Genomic DNA, 22,971 nt, shown 5'->3' with positions numbered 1-22,971 from the left:
ATCGCGCCAAAGAAAATATATTGTAATGAGCAAAAATCATTTTGTGTTTTTTGAAATAACTAATGATATTGTTAAGAGTAAACAAAGAGCACTTACCAGGAACAGTTAAATGAGCGAAAAGCTAGCTAAAAGTATAAAGAACTAGACACACACCAACTCAAGGATAAAACTATATGAACAATTAAAGAGGCACTGAGTTCGATACTTAATGGAAAAATTTGTGCTCATTTATTAATTATTTGAATTTATATTTTATCGTACTAGATCTATGAGCCTCATTTATTATCGAAAAATATAACAAAATCGCCGAGCTCAACATTTTCTATTGAGAGATCCTGGAGTTCATTTTCCTCCATAAAGAAGTCCAACAAAATCTTGACGATGCATGTGAACATATAAGTTCATATGACATTGTAACATTTTTCATTGGATTCATCTCCAATTCAAAAATTTTAATTAATAGATTGTGGTACTCAGTCTCATATAAATCCAATAATTTTTTTTTCCAATATGTAATTGATAACTCTCAACAGGTTCAACCATAGATAACTTAATAAGTTGTACTTTTCTACATGATTTTTTAGGTGACTTGAATTTAAGACATTTCACAGAAGTCACACTCTATAACCAATTGGCCAAGCTCATTGGATTATTTGATTGCTGCAATGAAATAGACTACAGCAAATACAAAAGTAATAACTTTACTCATCCAAAAAAAAAAAAGTAGCTTTCTTTTACCAAAATGTAGGGTTGTTTCTTGAAATGGAATGATCAACAAAAAAGACCTTTTGGTAAAATTCTTCACGATAAACAAAGTAAAAGGAAAAAAAAAATCCAAGCACATCGCAAAGTAACGTGGAGTTTACAGCTCAGCCCACTGGTAATTAAGCAACTTATTATTATTATGTATGGGAAAACTCTCAACAAACTTTGTCTTATAAGTGCACGTTCACCGACCGCACGTGTGCCTGATTGGTGCATTACATTACACAAACGTGCAACGAGAAACTTCTTTGTATTTTCCCATGCTGATAAAACCAGTCTAAAGTACAAATTCGTATTTTAATTCAAGAAATCTTTGTTTTAAGCTCGATTTGTATAGTGTATATCTATAGGTTTAAGATTCGCACAGCTGTCTCCAGTTTTAATATATAGAATCATAGACGACCTATATAAAAAATCACATAAGAATGAAGACAAGGCAAAATCTTCTTCTCTAAGCATTGAAAGGTTGTCAGAATCCACACTAACTACCATTCCTGGCCCGACTTCGATATATAATGCAATTCCGGGATGAGTTGATAGTTGGGCACTGGATCCCTTCGGACCTAGAGAAGGCGTGGCTCAACACGAGAGACTGACTCCTGTATTTAACAAGGTCAGCTGCAACTTAAGTCGATGACTCTAAGGTCGCCTTACTGGTTCGTGCATTTATGGGATTCAATCAAAGAAGCAAGGAATTAACATGGATTGGTTCAAATATTTCGACGCTCGTTCTGCTCAAATAAGGTCTCGAGTTTGAGTTCTTGTTAATATAAAAAATTCATGTTGAGAGAGATTTACTTCTCAGTGGATTGACCTGACTTGACTGGATTAGTCGGGATCCAATTTAGTTTTCGAATATCAGAGTTCACACCAAAAAATCAAAGAAACAAGGAAAATTTTGATCGAGCCGAATCAACTGGGATGACACTTCCATATAATTATCACAAGAGGTCAGATGATATTCTTCCGAAACTACTATTTCTTTACCTATAATGACATTGCAGACCAATTGAAGCGGACATCCAACACAAGATCAACAGTGGCTAATGCATCAAACCGCAGCACTCGCAGGCATAGTCTTTCCTTAGTTTATTCAAAATGGAGAATTCAAATAACCGGCGGGCCTAATAATTAAGAGTGTTGCTATATTCTTTTTAATAATTAATCTAAAAAGTCTCTTAATTCAAAATGTCATTGTCAGGATATGAGTTGTAATTTTACACAACACTCAAGAACTTTTCAATAAATGTTGATGGAATTTTGGATTAGGATAATTTTTAAGCGCACCACTTAAGAGAGCTCTTCCGGTGTGTATCCTTACATCTCAAAAGCCCAACATGCCCCGATTAATTCAGCTCGAGCTTAGTCAATCCATTAAGAGGATTAAACTTTTCCAATATCGATTTTATCCATTCACAAAATTCGAACTCGAAACCTTTTTTGAGGAAAATAAGTATCGAATTGTCTAAGATAACCAATATTAGGACCTAAGAGAATTCTAAGGCACATCATTGGGAGTTGGGAAGTTTTTAGTATTCTTTAGGTGTATAATAACAAGTCCTGATTAATTTAGTTTGGAGCTGAATTAGTACATTAATGGATAAATCTCTTCCAATCAATGATTTTCTCCATTCAAAAAACTCAAATTTAAGATTTTTATCAGGTAAATAAGCGTCGAACTTTTTCAATCAACATTTATACATAAATTTTAGAATTTTTGAATAGCTAAATAAAGCACGGCCCATGGTAAGATCAGTGGACGGTCATTCGGCTGATCGAATCTGCCGGCGCCGCTGGGCTCCTCTCCTTTACCATGTAGGGGGTCCCACTCCCATCCCCCGTTGACCAGAGCCAGACGCCTACACGTGGATGACGTCACTGACATGACAGTCGCTGTCACACTGCGGGCTCCATACCAATACATCATCATTCATCTTCAATTTTTGTCGGCTCATAGCTATTATGCATCTAGGGAGAGTCTTCTGTGCCAAGGCTATTTGGGCTTTTTGCTTGACGAACTTAAATGACATACGTCGAGACATAAATAGTAAATATAAATGTTTTGAGAGTTATTATTCAATAATAAGTAATAAAAATTTCAAAAGGAGGTGCCGTGAAGAACCCTGTAATTAAAGAATAAAGAGATTCCAAATTAAAATTTTTTAATGAAATTATATGTCTCTTTAATATTTCATTTTATTGCACTAGCTCTATATAGATCTCTCTTGTAATCAAATAGATACTACAGAACACTTGTTATATGCAAGCGAAAATATTAATTAATAGTCGTAAAAGAAGTATGTAATTTTTTTATCCTTTTATTTTTACATATAATAAATATTTTTTTATTTTAATCTGGTTGTAACACACATCACAATGAGTAGTAATTTCGAAAATGGAGAATTATTGAGGAATTTTTCGAAGGATGTAGTAAAACTCCATAAACAAGACGTTTTCACCTTCTTCTTTTCACTCGTCCTTTACATGCAATTCCCCCTTCTTCCATCTCAAGACTCAAGAAGAGACAAGGTACCATCGGGATAACATGGTTCAAATTAAATCAATTTAATTTAATTTGCTTTCTTAGTGAGAAAAACAATCATATAATAACTTTTCATTGGACGTAAAAGTGATTGGACTTCTCTTCAATCAATGGCTCAAGCCTATCATGTCATGCTACTCAATTCTTAAGACTTGATGGTAAGCTTTGTAAAAGCTTTAATTTTTTAAAAAAATTAACAATAAATATATCATATTTAAGAATTACTTGAATCTTAATATATCAATTATTTTCTGATTTATTATTTATTTCAAGATCCAATAAAAAAATAGAATGTCAATACTAATCCTCTCAATTCTTTTTTTTTTTTGGGATAATTTTGATCTCTTCCTTCCTTTTTAAGGAACAAGATTTCTGGTTGATAAATATGGGGAAGAACTTTATGAATCAGGCCTTGTCCTCATTGATCCCTAATTATCGATTTTGATCTCTATCTCTCCTTTTCTTGGCTATGGCTCCAATTCAAAGACTATCTTGGGCTTGATTGTGGAAGAGGAATAAAACTGAATTGCTGCTATTGTTCTAGGGTGGAGGAGCTCAGATTGAGCTCGTCAGAGATTAGAGGTATAAAATTGTCAAAGAAGGGACAATTTCATTCATTCATTCATTCAAGATAAGAACATCGATATATATATATATATCGTACAAGATGTGAATCTCTATAATAGGTTACTGTCTAGTATTTCTAAGCTGGAGTTATATTCCTAAACCAGGCCTAAGGTATCCTGAAAAGCATACAACAGGGTAAGGAAACCGATATTTGTAATCCCTAAACTCCATATATATCGTCAATACTCCCCCTCAAATAGTTTGAGCATTAAAATAACAAGAATGCCCGACCTGCAAAGAAGAAGCTGAAAACTATCCCGTCCAAGAGCCGTAGTAAATATATTTGTTGCGACTGATATACGATAATAGAAGACAATATGGACGAAAAAACAAAAGGGACACACGGAATTGATTACTCAGTTCGTCAGAAATTCTGACTACGTTTGGGGGCGCCGCCAAACCAGGTATATCACTATTTTTGAGTTAGGGTTACAAGAGATATAAACTATTGTTTATAAAGGGAACAAACCCTAATTACATCACCAATGGGCCGAATATAACATGGGCAAACTGTAAATTGCTGGACAATGTTTGCAATTGTCCGGATTCACAATAATTCAGGCTCCATAACTCAACAATGTTTGCAAGCTGTAAATTGCTGGACACGTGTCGCGTGATCATTGAAATTGGGATCGTGATTCTCGAGTTGCCTGTCATATGCAGAGAGGCGCTGGAAATCGTGTATCCATTGAGCATCTTGAGATACTAGCTCCATACCTTTAAGGCGTTCAGAAGGCCCTTGGAGCTTGCTGACAAAGTTCAGCAGCTCTCGATATTGCTCGTCTGAGAGTCCCGGAATCGAAATAGAATTCCCATGACTTGCCACCAGGCTTGTCTTTCGACCCCATATTTCCGTGCCTCCCAGTCAGCACGTTGCTTACTAGTGGCCCATTTTCTAGCGATTGTCCCAGAACGGCCTTTCTCCATTCTTCTTGCCTCCACTCGAACCTGTGAAGAACGCAATAGCTTCCATTACTTTCATTTTTGTGTGAACTTATATCTTCCGTTTCTCCTCTTGATTAACCATCGAAAAAGCCTTGCTCAAGATCGGGAGCAGTTCGGTGTTAAGAATTTGGGAGCACACCGTTGCCATATATCTCCGTGTCTAAACCCCAGTAAGGAATTGGTATAACTTCTCCTCTTCTTTTTCCTTGGTTTGTTTTGTAGCAACTTCACAAGTACACTCCGATGCCTCGGCCTATTCGTCAAGCACATCCCACAATTCTTTCAATTTGGGCTAATACTTGACGACCGGAAGATTACCTTGCTCGAGACGACTAATCTCCTTCTTCAATTGATATGTTCTTTGCTTATTCCCTTGAGAATACTGCTCCTTCAATTCGATCGTAGGCATCGTCCACGTACACGAGACTTCCCTGTAGACTCTTGTCAAGGGAATTTTACATCCACGTCACAACCATACTGTTACATGTCCCAAGAATTGAATTCGCTTGAAGTTGGGCCCGGATTCTTAAAGCACCCATCGATGAACCCCAACTTGTCCTTTGCTCGGAGGGCTGGCTTCGCCGCCTTAGCCCATATTGGATAATTGTCAACCGTCAAATTGGACGGAACGAGAGTTGCCCCAGGACTGTCTGAGGCACTAAGAAAATAAGGAGACGACGGGTTGATTGGCTTCTTCTCGACCGACTTCTCTTTCTCATCCAACAATATGAGGCAAGAACGTGGGATAATGATCCAGTGGCTCTGATACCATATAAAATTGTCAAAGACTGGACAATTTGATACATTCATTCAAGACAAAAACATCGATATATAGTACAAGATGTGAATCTCTATAATAGGTTACTGTCTAGGATTCCTGAGCTGGAGCTATATTCCAAATGAAGATTATACCATAATTGACTAGCAAAAATGACCATCACGATTGTTTATCTCCTTGTCATTAGATCTATTTACGTAAGATCATGGTCATACACTTGTCCATGATATTTTAACTTTAAGATTCACCCCTTATAATTTGATTATTGATCTTTTTGACCACATCCTCTCCTATTGTCGAATGGCTTAATTGTTCTTGTCATCGTCTTATATATTTGCCTTCTGAGCTTGCATTACACGATTGCTTGAGACGATGTGCCAGTCGTTTCTATGGGTTCAAGTCTATGGGGAGGTTTACGCCTGTCCTTGCAGAATCAATTTCTTGTTAGGACAGATTCAGGTTTATGGGGAGATTTTTCCAGAATTCGGTCATGACACCCAATTGGGAGTTGGGTACCAACAAAAGATGATTTTTAGCATTTATTTATTTTTTTCTTTTAACTAATTAAATTGTTTTTTATTTGATTGAATATGTACATTTCGGTTCGGTTTGATAGTGAGACGGATCTTACTCGTTCACAGACGAGACCAAGTATCGACGTGAAGATGCGTGGTTGAAAATATAAATAGTTAAGCAGTGAGGGGTGAATCTTAAAGTTAAAAAATTTAGGACATGTGTACGGTCATAATTTTACGTAAGGACATCTAACGGTTAGAAAAAAAATCACCGTGATGGTTAATTTTGCTACCAACTATGATAGCATCACCTGACCCATATTCTAAAACCAGGCCTAATGAATTCTGGAAAGTATACAAGAGAATAATTGAATAAGGAAACTGATGTTTATAGAATTGGAAATCCCAAAACTCCATATATATCGCCAATAGGAGGAGATCGCCAGAGCTATTGCTGTCGCCGGGCGAAGCAGGCAACGAAGGTGGAGGCAAGCTGGAGGCCGGTTGCCAAAGCTCAGATGGGCTGAGAGAGAAGGGAAGATGGAGGAGCTGTTGGACTCAGTGAAAAGGAGTAGGGATGTTATTGGTGAAGAAAACCATAATTGCCGATTACCACACCACTTTTTACCCTGGATAACCACACTAAATGGTTATGGTGCGGACATGGTGTTCAATTTTAACAACTGTCGCAGTGCGGTGCGACTATGGATTTAATGAGAAAAAACAGTGGATAAAATTACACCGCAACTTTTGTATGTCTATTCTCATATTCTAGGCCCACTTTTCTAATTTATTGTCCAAGCCCAATTCCTAAGTCCACTTGATTATTATCCCATGTAATGAAAACTATTCATATAATAGAGATATAAATATAATAATATATTCAGAATATAAATTATTTATTCGTTTAGTTTATTGTATTTTATATACTTTCATTCTATTTAATTTGGCAGTGCGGTGCAGTGAAAGGATAATCGCGGTTTTTTAGTACTGCAAATAAAGTACCGACTTATCAAAACTGCCATGATTACGTTATGCAGTTTTTGGCCACAGGGAGGTAATGGTTTTTGTAGTAAACGTACCATCGCCATCCTTAAGAGGGATGATGCCGGAGCAAAAAGAGTAAAAGACTGGCAAGAAGGGGGTTACCGGAGGGAGGAGTTCATTGAAGAAGCATATACAATTATTGAGAATGGCTGGAGGGTGGCAGCGGATCCCTTGGCTGCTGCTACCTTTTCCCTTCTCTTACCTTCTCCTCCTTTACGTTTTCTTTGTCCCAAGGTTTTCCTTCTTTTTTGTTTTTTTTTGGTTTGAATGCTTTTTTTTTTTATCTCTTAGAATTGCTTGGGAGAACTGATTTGATCCAATAAAATGGTATTGTAAAGATTTGTTGGTAATGATAGGAGTTATCTGATTATTATCTCTGCAAGAGTTTGTTCTATATTGTGAGAAGTTTGTGGTCTCATCTAGCTGCTTTCCTTTCTTCTTGTTCAATCGTGTCAACAACTTCACGAAGTATCAAACAAAATCGACTGTGGCCTTTAAAAAATGTCTAATCTGATCTGATCATTTTTTTCTTTTCTTTTTACTATGACAAGTCTAAATTGATCGAAGTAAAGTAGACTGGAATGAAGAAATTATTAGAGCATTAATTTTATACCAGAATTATAGGAGATTTGAGTTGAAATTTGAAGGGAGATGTGTAGAACAACTATGCCTAGGTGGTGTTTGTTTATTACTCCAATTAAGTGTCTAAATTAATTCTTCAACACTTTATTTTAGATTGAACTTATTTGTTAATTTAGCACCAAAAAAATCAACTGAACTTAATAACTTAAGTAAAATATTAATGATTAAGTAACAAAAAAAAACTCATTTATTTATATATTTTTTTGTACATAATCACTCAGTCAATGGGACAAGTTTTTGGAAATTGCAGCACTGCCCTTCAACTTTTTTTGAATTACAAATAGGTTGCATTTGGTCAGATTTGTAAGGAGAGGGGGGAGTGAGAAAGAGAGAGAAGGAAAGGGCGATGACTTCTCACGAGGGGCATTGGGGCTCCGTCTCCGACCAACACTGCCATAGATCAGACTGCAGGTGAGCACAAAGCCCAACTCATTTCTCTCTTTTCGAATCAAAGAAGAGAAGGGAGAGTTAGAGTAATGGGTGCCAACGACAGAGCCCCCACTAGTTTGATCTCCCCCTTGATCGATTTCAAAGAGAGAAAAGGGGAGATTATGAGGCCACCACCACTTCCAATGAGGTCACAAAGTAGACTTTGTGCTCGTTGGCTAGTCAGTGGCGGAGGTGGTTGGTGACAAGTCACCGCTGCCAGCTTCATCTCTGATCTGCACTTTCTTTTTGAATTTTTAACTTTTCAAAGAAAAATAATATAATATAAATGATGGGTTGAAATTTGAAAGTAAAAAAAAAAGTGAAAATATAGAGTTTGAAGTAAATACAAACACTCAAGAACTTCAAATTTTAAGCATTTGTTCCACCAGACTATATTCACTTAATTTATTAAGTATTTATTGCTTAAAATTTTAACACTAAATTTAAATGGTCAAATTTTAAAATTAAAACAAACACAACCATGCTAACATAGTGAAATTCAAAGTGGGGCCCGCGACGGGATGCTAGGAGTCAGATGAGATGGGCTTTTGGCCCCTTCATCAATTACGAACCTTAAAAACTAAGAAAGTTGTGGGCCCAGCGTGAGCCCTACATGGGCCTCGCCCCATTTGCCATAACGAACAGACCATGCAAATTGCAATTTCACTCTTGCAGGTCAGTTAAGCATAGGTGTGAAAAATCGTTATTTCACTCTCGATTTCACTTTTTGCAGGTCACTCGTATTCATGAAAAATTTTAATTTACCGTATTCATGAAAAGACAAAGTGATTGTGGTTGGATTTTCCTGACCACGTGGTCGGCGTCAATTCTTTTGGAGCTGACGCGAAACGTCATGGCAAAATCAAGGAGGTCACGTGGAAATGCAAGTAGCCAATGAGGAGCCGCACAATCACGACAACCCTCTTCAGGAGGCCAATAAGGATGCTGTCGAGTTGACCTAACACTGTGACGTCGCATTGCAGCTGGTACAAGGACAACACAGTTTTTTTTTTTTTTGAATAATGAATATATTGAATTTAAGAATTAATACCAATTACAATAGAACTGAGATTCGGATACTTTTCAAAAGTATAAACCGATTGAAAATTAAAGACAACACATTTGAATGGCCTACAACAAAAGACTAGGGCTATCGTGGGGGGTTATCATCAACAAACGTGTCGCCTCTCGGATAGAGCAAAGTTCTCAAATTAATTGCGAAAGAAGTTCATGAGACATTAAATTCCATTGCATGCACAATTGCCCATCTTAGATCGTGTAATTATGCATAGCCAATGAAGATATCCCCACTATTATTATATTAAAATTTTACTGTATTTTTGGAGACTAAGCACACATTCAATTGGTCAAGTGCTTTTAATGCCACTGTACTTGCCATGAATTAAGGTTGGAGGCAAGTGACATCAGACGATGGTATACTACTAAAATTTGTTATCGTCTAAACATGGCAAAATTAACAAAATAAAGGAGTTTGGTAGGCCTGATGTAACTTTACACTTGAAAAATGGAACCTTGTATATAAGTATCGGATATTAAAATTTTTCCAGTTTTTCTATCGTTACGTTTATAAATCATCTTAGAACATTAAGGTGGCCAAAATTATACCATAAGTCAAAACGTGCAATACTAATGAACATGAACATATTTAGTGCACGAGTTAGGAGGACTAGTTTGAATAGACGCAACCTTAAACCCTCAATGAACAGCGCACTGAATTTAGACCAGACAAACATGTTGATCAAAGCACCAAGTGTTCAGAGAAAGGGGCATAGTACAGTAACTGACACTTTCATATAGAAATCATGAGGTTTCAAGTTCGAGTCTCACGAGTTGAACTTTCTATATTCGATTCGTAAAAGGGAGTGTAATGCAGTGGCGCATTTCTCGTCTAGAAACCTCAACGTTTCAAAACGATTCGGGAAAACACAGAGGTTCGGCCCAGCAAATCCCACCAAACAAAGCCCATTAACGAGGAAGATCTCATGGGCCGGGCCTTTACTTAGACTCCCCGTTCCACGTTCCCGCTTTCCCGTCTGCCACCTGACATTGCCATGAAGATTGACAACGTTCTAGAATAGGACCACAGCTGTCGCCAAAGCAATACTTCCACATTTCGTAAGCCTACGCACGCTCACTTTTTCTAGATGATATAAAATTAAAGATTAGAGAAATTTGGCTCATACAAGAAATGGTGATCTAAAATCCTAACTTTCTTAATATAGTTGTTGTATCATAATTATGTAATTATTATGTTTTTCGTTTTTCCACCTTATCCATAGCCGCGATCATCACTCCTTCCGCGACTATCAGTGTAGTGGACTTCGGCAGGAGGTGGTCCAAGGATTCCGGAGAGAAGAGCTGGAGCCAACTACTGTGATTGCTTGCGGGTAGCGGCGTACGACCTACGTTCTTCATGTCCCATGAGCAGTGAGGTGAGCTCATCAATGCTCATCGTAGCCATTGAATCCGATTTAGCTAGAATAAGCGGCTCCCATTCCGACCCCAATCCAGTGTAGATTCGTCGATTGATCTCTGTTGGAGTTTTGGGTTTGCCAATTTGAGCAAAACTGAGAGCCTTTTTCTTAACGTCATTGATAAATTCCAGCATTGCCTTTGATCCTTTCCGCAGGTCACGCCTTTGTTGCTCCAAAAGATCTTCTTGGGCTGCCGTCTGACTGAGGAACGCAGTTTCCAAAGAATGCCGGGCCTCATGAGACGTCTTGGCAGAGAGGATGGTGAATCCGATTTCTTCGGTCACTGCTAGCATGATGCAGGTGAGTGCAAATTTATCTCTAGACACCCACTGCAAGTGCTCTAGATTCTGTGAAATGCTGCCATCTGGTCCTTTGATTGTTTTGTCTGGTTTTGGTACTCGACCCTCGACATAGGAAAGAGGACCGTAGGTTTCGAGTAAGGGGCTCATAATACCCTTCCAAAACATATAATTTCAACCATTCAATTTGACCTGAATAGTGGGAATTGAGGAGGGAAGACTGAGGGTTGAAGTCATGTCAGCCACGGGAAGTGTAGGAATGAAGAATTTAGAGGATCGGAAAAGAGAGAAAAAGAGATAGGTTAGCCTAGTTAAGGTCGACCGTGTTACTTGATTGTAGGCTTTGATACCATAAAGATTAGAGGAATTTGGCAGAAACCTCAACTTGAGGTTTGAGGTAAACTGTATTGAATTATATAGAGCTATACATGACATGTTTGAGGAAAGAAATAAAGGAAATAATGCAGAATAATTACATAATTATGATACAGCAACTATACTAGGAAAGCTAGGATTTTAGATCACTATTTCCTCTATTAAAAATAAAGTGAAAAAGGTACAAAAGTTGATCTTGAATTTTCAAGCGGGGGAGGATTACTGAGTTTAGGAGGTTAAGGTTAGAAGATGGAGAAAAAGACTTTTCTATCAAGGGGCAACATCGGGATACCGATGTATCACACGTCAACACGACAATCATCTCACGACTTGTGCTCGAAGATCTAAATCGAACTTTATGCTATATTTGGATTGAGGGTTTTGGAGGACTTGATTAGATGGGGGCAGGGTGGTTTAGAGCAGCAGAATGAAACCCGTGTTCGAATATGATTCCTTTATGGAGTTTCAACTCCTCAAGACAAAATTCCACCAAAATAGAGGGAGTAGTAGGCGTATGCGTATAAACCACTATAATTTGAGAAAATATTCAATTTGATCTTCGAAAGATCAATTTGCCAACAATTTAGTTCCTGAATGAATTTTGCCAACTATTTGGTCCTCGAAAGATTAGTTGGTTAACAATTTGATCCCTCCAAAGATTTTGCCAATAATTTGGTCCCTTAATGAATTTTGCCAACAATTTGGTCTTCAAAAAATTAGTTGGTCAACAAATTGGTCATCGAAAAATCAATTGATCAACAATATGGCCCTCGAAAGACTGTTTTGTCTAAAAATTTAGTCTCGACGTTAATTGACCGCCGATACTGTGACGATAATCTGACGTAGAAGTTGATATGACACATCCTTTATTTACGACAATTGAAAATTTGATTTTTTAATCCTCAAACCCATTATGACGTCATTTTGGTTGTACCACCCCCATCTTCTACAACGAAAATGTGAATCTCAACTAATCTAGAATCAATCGAGGCGGTCCAACCTGCACGAAACACGTAATGGACACTACAAGAATTTTGCCAAATAGGGACGATCCAATCCGTCTCTATTCCATCTCAATGTGTCGAGACTCTCTTGGTACCGTTTCTAATTTTAGCATTGCTATGGTTTGAGATGGAAAAATTATGTCTTAATGCATAGCGACAGAAAACGTCTGTGTCGATTCCGTCTTTAAGGGGACGAACTAGAGACGGACAGTTATGTCAACACAAGAAGAACAGTATCAGTCCATATTTTCGTTTCTATGGACATACTGACAAATTATGGATGAAATTTTCCATCTGTAAGTGATAAAATTTTATATTTTTAAAACAGTTTCAACACTAATATAGAGATGAAATTATTCCTAGGGATGGACATTTCATTCCATAATCCGTCCATACGTTAGAAACGACAATATAGACGGTTTATTTCCTCTCCTGGGGACGAAAAATTCTGTCCATAAATCCGTCTATAGGTTAAGGACAAGAATATAGAAAGTTTATTTTTGTCTCATACGGATGAAAAATGTCACGACCCGAAATTTCAGCAGAACTTACCCTAAATTTCATCGATATCCCATATCACAGAAACTATTCATATCAAAACCTAATTTTCATAAGTCCCAAAAATAGATGTATCTAATCCAACAAACTCTAATATATATATATATATATATATAAGATTACTTTTTCGCACCCACGTCAGTAATACAACTAAACAAAATTTGCAGTTCTTAACATTTTCAAATCCATTATATTCAAAAAGGTTATATATCAAATAATTAAGGTCCCTACCTAATTCTTCGAGCTGATCCCCGATATCAAAAAGTGGTTCTTCCGTATGGCTAGAAGCTTATCTGGAAAAATATATGCAGGGTGTGAGCTGCATTTCAGTAAGTACTATATTCCAAAGCAAAATGACCTAATATTAAATAAATATGTAATTGCAAACAACCAATATTCAAATAAATAATACAGTCACATTCAATCCCACTATCAACCCACTGCACACATATACGGTATATATATGTATAAATATTATATATAGAATAATTTTATCCAATATACTAACTAAATTAAAGTCCTACTAACAAATACACACCACTCTTTCAATCATTTCTCTAATATCCAATAGTGCATAAACATCTAATATCCATTCATTTAGCATTTTATAGCAAATCACTTAAAAGATCAAGTTTCAACAACAACACGTTTTTCGCAGAGCAACCTCAGACAATTTCAACAATCATCACATTTCCAGCAATCAAACAAGACAAACAATATACAACAAAACCAATCAATATAGCCATAGGGTTGCATTCCCTCACGACAATTTAAGACGGTACCGTGACCCCGCACATTTCATCCAAACCCCTTTTTCTATTTCGCTAGGTCCAGCGGCTGTTTGGGCCCCATTTTCTATTCTGCCGGGTCCAGCGGCTATTTGTGGCCCATTTTCTATTCCGCCGGGTCCATCGGCCATTTGAAAATATATGCAGGGTGTGAGTTGCATCTCAGTGAGTACTATATTCCAAAGCAAAATGACCTATTAATAAATAAATATTTAATTGCAAACAACCAATATTCAAATAAATAATATAATCACATTCAATTCCACTATCAACCCACTACACACATATACGGTATATATATGTATAAATATTATATAAAGAATAATTTTATCCAATATAGTAACTATATTAAAGTCCTACTAACAAATACACACTACTCTTTCAACCATTTCTCTAATATCCAATAGCACATAAACATCAAATATTCATTCATTTAGCATTTCATAGCAAATCACTTGATGGATCAAGTTTCAGTAACAACACGATTTTCGTAGAACAACCTCAGACAATTTCAGCAATCATCACATCTCTAGCAATCAAACAAGACAAACAATATACAACAAAACCAATCAATATAGCTATAGGGTTGCATTCCCTTACGACAATTTAAGAAGGTATCGTGACCCCGCACATTTCATTCAAACCCCTTTTTCTATTCCGCCGGGTCCAGCGGCCATTTGTGCCCCACTTTCTATTTCGCCGGGTCCAGCAGTCCCATGGTTATAGTCAAACAATAACACAAGCATAATCAATAGCAACCATGTCATCTCATTTCATATATCATCATATACAAACACAATCCCAATCACATTACAATGACAGCATGTTATCATCACACATCTCACACACAATCAACATACCCAATCACACTGCATATTTCAAATCAAAATGAAACACAAAAAAACAATATCTGCCAAATCATTTCACACAACATAGCAGGACCGATTTCTTAATCTCTAACTATCACAATACTCTTCTTAAATAATTTATATAACTATAATACATCATTTTACAAGGGAATAGAGTATTCACATAATATATATATATATATATATATCATTTCACAATGGAATGAAGTACTCACAGATAACTCCAAAAAATAAATCACAAAGTTCAAGTCTTTGAGATGCATGGCTTTGGTATACTCCATCCCTGGCAGATAATAAATTTAACAAGAAACAAATTTATAAGCATATATTACACCATTCAGTAACTAATCATACACTTTGGTAGTACGTTTATTCCTCTAAAAATTATAAATTATATTGCAAGCTAGTTCTCCATTTCAATATAACTTAGAGTAGTTTTCATGAAAAAGCAATCCAATACTAGTCTCTAGTATGCTTATCTAGCAATAAAAATAATGAAAGTAGCACCTCATTATCCCCCAGTGATCTCTTTATAATTTCATCTTAGATAACTCTACAGAATAATGTTTCATGGAATGATGCAAGTTAGTCCCCAACATTTCCTATTACTCAATTCACCATTTGACGTCCTCACAATTAATTAAAAAAAATTGAAAATATTCCCGAACAAAACCAGCATAAGCTCACCAATTCACAACTTGCACATAACCAGTTCTCTAATTCACACTAGGATCACCACATCGATTAACACTCATTATCATAAAGAATTACATCCTATATCATAATCTCTATCATAATTAGCTTAATCAAATTGTACAAAAACCAAACTCTCTCTCAAGGATGCAGATACTCAAATCTTATGAAACCGACTTAATCGATACCGAGCACATGCATTTCAATATGTAAATTGTTTTTAAGTTATCTGAAAATGAAAACAGAAAATCGAGGATATGTTTCAACTCTCCCAAGACCAAAAAACCCGACAATTTCCATTTATTTCCAAAAATACGTCGTATACTGATATTTCCAGAAAAATCTCATAAAATTACTGAAAATAGGAAATTGAAATACGAGTCATTAGGCGCAAAAATCAATAAAAACGGAGGTCGGGGCGTGTCAGACGGGCCTCCCGAAGTTGCTGGTGCGGGCTGTTGAGAAATAGACCTGGACTGAGCGATGACCCAACTTCGGAAGCTCGACTCTCTCTCTTTAAAACTCTGAATACTACAATCTTGGAGTCTCTGGAAAGCTTACAGTGTGGGCTATGTTTTAGAAACAAATGGCATGTCAAAACATGAAGAAATCAGTTAAAAAATGCAGGTCAAAATTGACGTTTCGTTATGATTTTCAAAATTTGGAATTGCGTTAACTTTCAAACCATATAACGAAAACCAATTTCGTAAAAGGCTACACCATTCAAATGATCAAAGGAGCCTAACCATATCACTTTTCGAACTAATAACATCTTATCATCCAGCGTTTTCTCCAACCTCAAATCATCTAAATCGATCTAAATTGCCCCCAAATTACATCGAGAACCAGCTACCCAATCAACTCAGCACTACAACATGATTTTCAGTCTTTAAAGCCAAGCAAACATCTCCAAAGCAATAGGGCCAACATCCCATACCAGTCCACGAGTTAACCGTCTAGATTAAGGGTAAGAAATGTCACTGATTCCTCTCTTTCGGGGAGGGCTCTGCTGCTGGTCGGAGGAAATGCAGGGGGCTGAATTGGTCGACCATCAAACCAGAGAGCAAAGTCGAGCTCTTCCTTGCTATCTCGACACTTCTCGCTCTCTCTCCATTCTTCGTCTCCTTCCGTTTCTTTTTTGTTTTTTTTTCCACTGAAACAGAACAACACTGTAAACAAAAAGAAAGCAATCGATGGCAGTGGAAATGGGGGGAAGAATTTACGGCCATCTTTCTCTCTCTGTCTCTCTCTCGGTCGTGCCCTGTTCTTCTTCCTGATCTTCCCCAGCCCACGAACAGAACAAAGGAAAGGAAGAAACAAATGAAAACAAAGAAGAAAAGAAAGAGGGAAATGGCGGTGGAATGGGTGAGGGGAAGAGAGGCCACGTGGGGCCCTTTCTAACCCTTTTTTTTTCAGCAACATATATATAAAAGCATCTGTATTTATATGTGTTTGTATGCATGTTTGGAAAATAAATACCAAGTCTCATAGAAAATTTCATCTATAAATCCGTCTATAGGTTAAAGACGAGAATATAGACAGTTTATTTCTGTCTCTCTTGGACGAAATTGTCATCCCATTTTCTGTCCAAATTTTTGAGACGGAATTACACTCGAACACTTCCATCCATATTTTCGTCCATACATTGGGCGCACAAATGGACATAATTTTTTGTATACCAAAGACGGCTTTTTGCTTCCATAATCCGCCTTTATGATTTTGGGACAGATATTAAGATGAATACATTATATTCAAATTCGATCTCTATTAAAATAATTAAAAATAAAAAAGTATCTGCATTGCGTCATATATAAAATCAAACAATTATTCCAAAAACGTGCCTAAGTTCACCATACAATCTCATATATCCACATTAGCCACATAGTCATTCACAAAAGTGGATAACTAAACCTTCATCTGTCCATATAAATTAAAAACAAAATATAAAAATGATAATACTCATCATGAGATTTTGAGTCATCATCATTGTCACTGGAATCATCATCTTCAAGATCATTGTCTTCATCATCGTCAGCATCATCCTCATCTTCCTCATCCTCTATGGGCTAGGAAAACTAATCAATGTTGTCGTTTATCTTTTCTTTTTCTTCTTCTTCTTCCCCTTGTTCACCAACATCATTGTAGCAGACACTCCAGCCTTTTCTCGCATTTCTTCAGCTTCTTGTCATGTTGGACATGCTCTTCTCGCACCATATTCAGCATATTGGAACGCAATTCCTCCTTGAGTATGGAATTATGACGCTTAGAGAGCGCTCTCATCTCTGAATCCAATAAAGAGACACGCGTCCTCATCTCCTCGGTGTCCCTCTCCATTGCAAGCAAAGAGCCATGGATATCAAATGCATTGAAGTATTCATCCCTTCTTGTCTGGGCCTCCTACAGCCTTAACCCATAATTTGGCCTCAGTGACTTTGCTTACATAATGGCCATCCTTTCCTGGGACTATTGTTGTGTAGCTTTCAACTGATCAAATTCTGCCTATGATGTCTCCAAGTTATCAGATCTAGACAAAATGGAGCATAAACAAAACAAATAACATAACATAATAGAATAGAACGAAACAAACATAACATTACAAAACAGAATAGAATAGACATTGCAAGAGAAGAGAACGGGACTGAACATACAAGAACAGAACGAACTAGACCAAACTAGATATTGTAGGAGAACAAAACAGACATAATAGATCAGATCAACCAGACATTGCAGGAGAACAGAACAAAATAGAGCAGAACAAAATATAATAGAACTATCATAACAGAACAGAACATAATAGAATAAACATGAACATAACAAACCAGACTAGACATTGCAGATGAACAGAACAACAGTACAAAACATGTCAGAATAGAATAGAACAGTCATAACAGAATAGAACAGAACCAACATGAATATAACAAACCAGACTGGACATTGCAAGTGAATAGAACAACAGTACAAAACAGAACAGATAGAATAGAACAGAACAAACAAGACATGATCGAACATAAGAAAATAACAGTATAAACATTACAACAAAATTTAAGCTTAGTACTAACTGTTCATGTCGTGGCTCTACCTAGGTTCCATCATCTTTCTTGTGGAGCTTGATGAATAACTCTGTACCTTTAATTGGCTGATTCCATAACTTTTCATGTATTGCACCATTCAGTTAGAAAACAAACATCATAATGTATTGAACAATTCATACAATATATTTTCCTTTCTTACCAATCTTTTTTAGGATGTCCGAACTGAAAAGCACCCTCATGTATGCAGTGTCCCTCTTTATATTTTGGATCATTCCACTTTTTCTTCATTTCCTGCCAATCTGTGTTAGAAATATAATATGGTCGTTTTTTCGAACTTGCATAAGCTTGTCATTAATTGCCTATAATGCTTCCCAGCTTTGTAGTTGAATGCTATCTTCATGTATCCTCTGAATGTGGCTCCCAAAATACATGATCCTGAAAAACATCAAAGAAAATTCCCTTGATAAAGATAAACAGATATATCTATAAGCTAATTAAAATTAAAACACTTAAAAAATTCAAAGTATTAAGCAGCATCAATATGTTATACCTTCCACATTTCGAACCACAATTTCTTGTCGGATCTAAAACTTCTTTCCATTTGATCCAAGGCCCTCCGAGTCTTTGAGCGATAATATCTATGACGGGGGCTATGCCTTTGTAAGACAGCCAAAATCTAAGTGCCAACATTCAATATTCAAAAAAGAAACTTATTTCAGTTATTTAATTACTTTCACAAAATGCATTGGAGAATTGACTCACCCTTTAGATCGAGGTTCTGGATGCAAAAACACTATGGTCCCATTATGTAAGGACCCACTCGATCCTATAGAAGATCGATACGTTGTACCGTGTTGTTCGATAGTAGGACCCGTTATGGTTCCTAACTGTTCTGCCCCTCCCCTTGGGCCTTATTTTGTGATTCAGGAGTCACAACAGGTGACGATCCATGAAGGCCTAGTGGAGATTGCTGAGGCCATCTACCTAACAATGGATTAGATTCAATCTCTAGTGAGGAGGAGAGATTGCATCTGGGGATAGTATATGAGGACTGTGAGTGGTTATCGAGTCGGGAAGTGGCCCCTAATCCCGGATTAGGGGCCGTGGGTGTCTCTACTGGTGTAGGGGTATTCTCCTCACCACTTCCAATGTGCAACTTCTCGCCTCTAACATTAGTCCTCTTATGTGCTGGAACCAATTTTTGTTTCTTTCTTGGAGAATGATCCATAAATATCACATGGCTGAAAAAGCTCGTGCCAATACAAACAAAAACCTGTTCAATACATTGAAGACCACATGCAAATTGGGAAAATTACACCAAAAATATAAAAAGTTTTCAAAAGTCTCACGATTGGTACAAAAGGAATTTTGGTCCCATCAGAGAAACAAATAGTTTGAAAAACAGAACAGTCAACTACATTCCCTCAATTTTGGACTTATGCTGCCAATTGTTGCTGACGTGGCAGCTTGCATGAACAAAATTGAACCCAAAAGTCGGGTGGCAGTAAAAAGCATGACATGACATTGGAAGGGTTTTAGAGATGTAACGATTTGGTGTAAAAAGTTTTGCATAATGTAACATATTGGTGCAAAAAAAAGACTGTAACTTGTTGGTACAAAACACTTTGTACCGTAACAATTAAGTACAAAAGGTATGTCATTATATAATATATTAGTACAAAAACTATAGCACACGTGACTGATTATGAGCGAGATATGGGTGGGTGTCAGCATCTAATTTCGGTCCATCGGCTCCGAGGGGGGCAAAATTGTCATTTCCTAATTTATCACATTTTCTTAAAAAAAAAAAAAAAGAGATTCGGGCAGGGCCGGGCAGGTCCGGGCAGCGTTGACCGGCTGCCCGTGACCCGCCGACCCTAATTAAAAAAAAAGGGTCGGGTAGGCCGGGCAGGGCCAGGTAGCTCGCCGACTGCCCGTGATCCCATCCGGCCCGGAGAACCCCCAAATCGCGGTTTTCCGCGATTCTCTCCAAATCGGCCGAAATCTTAACGGAAAAAGGAAAAAAAATTGCAATTAAATGGACAGAAATGGAATTCGGATGGGGAGGAACAGGACCCAGTGAAAACAAACAGAAAATTGGCTCTCGATTTGGCGAATTTGGAAGTCGAAGAACTCGGAACTCTCGCCGGAAAACCGTGGCTTTTTCCCCCCGATTCCGACTGCTTAACCGCCGGTGAGGTCTCGATCGACCACGGCGGAGTGCCGGCGGTGTCCAGAGCTATCTCCCGCGTCCATTCTGGCCTTCATCGCGGCGTCTAGGGGCGAGAACCGCCACCCAGAAGCCGTCGCCGCCGCTGTCCCCTGATCCCGACCGCCTTTGGTTAACGGGGCCTCGGCCCAGTTCGGTTTCTTTTGCAGGCCCAGCTCAAGCCTAGAAATTCGGCCCATTCGGCCCAACGCTCCAGTCCGGTCCAGCAGCTCTTCCGGGCGGTTCTTCCTTCGGGCGGGCAGTCCAAACTGATCCGATCCGACCTGATTGTCCGGCGTTTTTTTTTTCTTCTTTACAGAGAAGCCCCTCAACTTTCCGAACAAGGTAAATTCTCGACTTAGTGGCATGATTAGGGTTCCTTTCCTGAATATTATTGCTTGCTTGATGGATATAATGTGAAATGAGTGTTCTTGGGTCGTGTGGGTGATCAGATTTGTCCCGAACTCGATTTTACGAACTTTCCATTTTGTCACATTTCAGCCCAGAGGACTCATTTTATTTTTTTCATATCTGCCCCGAACTCTAAAATTTATTTTCAACCAAGTCCCGGTCATTTTACTATTTTCCAATCAGTCCTTGGATTTTTCAGAATTTCTCAAGCACCCCAAAGGACTTTCCAAGTTGTTTCAGTTTAGTCCCTGGGCCATTTTTCACCCTTTTCAGATCTGCCCCGAATTTCAAAATTTCTTTTCAATCAAGTCCCAGTCATTTTACTATTTTCCAATCAGCCCTGGAATTCCCAGAATTTTTCAAGAACCCCTAGGAACTTTTCGAGTTGTTTCAGTTTAGTCCTGGGGCCATTTCTTTGTTTTCAGATCAGTCCCGATTTTCAATTTCATTTCAAATAAGTCCTAGGACATTTTGAATAAATCTTTTTCTTTTACAGTCCCCATTTTTAGAATTTTCAAATCAATCCCCAATATTTTTAGAATTTTCAAATCAGTCCCTGCTCTTTTAAAATCTTTCAATTCAGTCCCCTGGACATTTTCTAAAATATCCGACCCTTTTCTACTTGGATCACCCACCGACAATGTATGTACCCCATTTAAATATTTCATTTTTGTAATTATGTGACCATGTCGGAAATTAGGGTTTATCGGGCGGTCAATTAATGGTTATCTCGACGGCTCGAAATCGTAGACAAAAGCATTCGGCAAGTTTTTTAATTAACCTAAAATTCTACACACGGGATAACCGGGACGTTAAATTAGGCTAAATTAAATCACTTGATTTCTTTAATTGGGTTGCACGAATTGATTAATTATTTGTAATCGTGTCGACAGTTCAAGAACTGTTAGTCATGCCCTTTTCAAAATTCACAATTTCAAAAGCACCGAGATACGTACAACGTAATCTTGATTTTCATGCACACACATATTTACCGATTCAAGGGCATGATTACCGGTTCTTTTTCTGCCGTGACCCTAGCATAGGTTTGTGCATAGAATTGGTCAAAACATGGGAAAATAAATTAATCACAAACTCGGCTTAAATCAAACATGGGCAATAGTCAATTAGAGGGTTAGGTTTTTGGGTTTTAGGTGAAAATACTTTTAATCTGTAAAAGCCGTATTGTCACGATACAAAATAATCTAAAAACAACCCACACATTCGAGACTTGACTATGGACATCACGTCTGTCGAGTCCGTTAAAATAATGCCAAATGCTACATATCCTATCCATCATCCTATTTGTTTGTTTTAGGGTAGGATTTGTATGCCAAGATACCCCGGATAATAATTGATTAACTCACGTAAATTCGACGATAACAAAATCTTATTGTTCGTTTATTTGCGCTTACTTGTTACATTTTTACACTTATTTGTTATGCGGGTTGAGCCCGATCCTTTAGGATACGATTCACTGGGTCCAATGCCCATAACCTTCGATCACGGGGTCCAATGCCCCCATACACTGAGTGCGCATTTAATTTAATTTTCGGTCTTTTCCAAAATATACGGTGAGCATGAGTGAAATCATGGCCGAATGCGAACCGACCGAGATTTAGTCATTGTAGCATGTCTTTTATTTATTTGAGAGAACAATGTAAGGTTTTATATTATACATACATTTATGTAAAATCCCGGTTGGAGAGTAGACGGTCAGAGTGCTTCTTCGAATTTACGGTGTCAAAACGCATAAGATGAGCGGAACTTAATTAAGCGATAATTAAATTAAAATGGCAAGCCTAGACAAGCAAGAGTACCGAAAGGGCGTGTGGGATATCGGCTCACATGTAATAGAACCCCCGAATTCGGAATTTTCGGTTCCGTACAGACCATTGCCTTAGCATTTTAGGTGTACCCCGTACCCCTAGACCTGGGTAACTTGCCGGCC

Source organism: Punica granatum, chromosome 1 (genome assembly GCF_007655135.1).
Source record: "Punica granatum isolate Tunisia-2019 chromosome 1, ASM765513v2, whole genome shotgun sequence".
Classification (NCBI taxonomy): domain Eukaryota; kingdom Viridiplantae; phylum Streptophyta; class Magnoliopsida; order Myrtales; family Lythraceae; genus Punica; species Punica granatum.
This window is presented reverse-complemented; position numbering follows the sequence as displayed.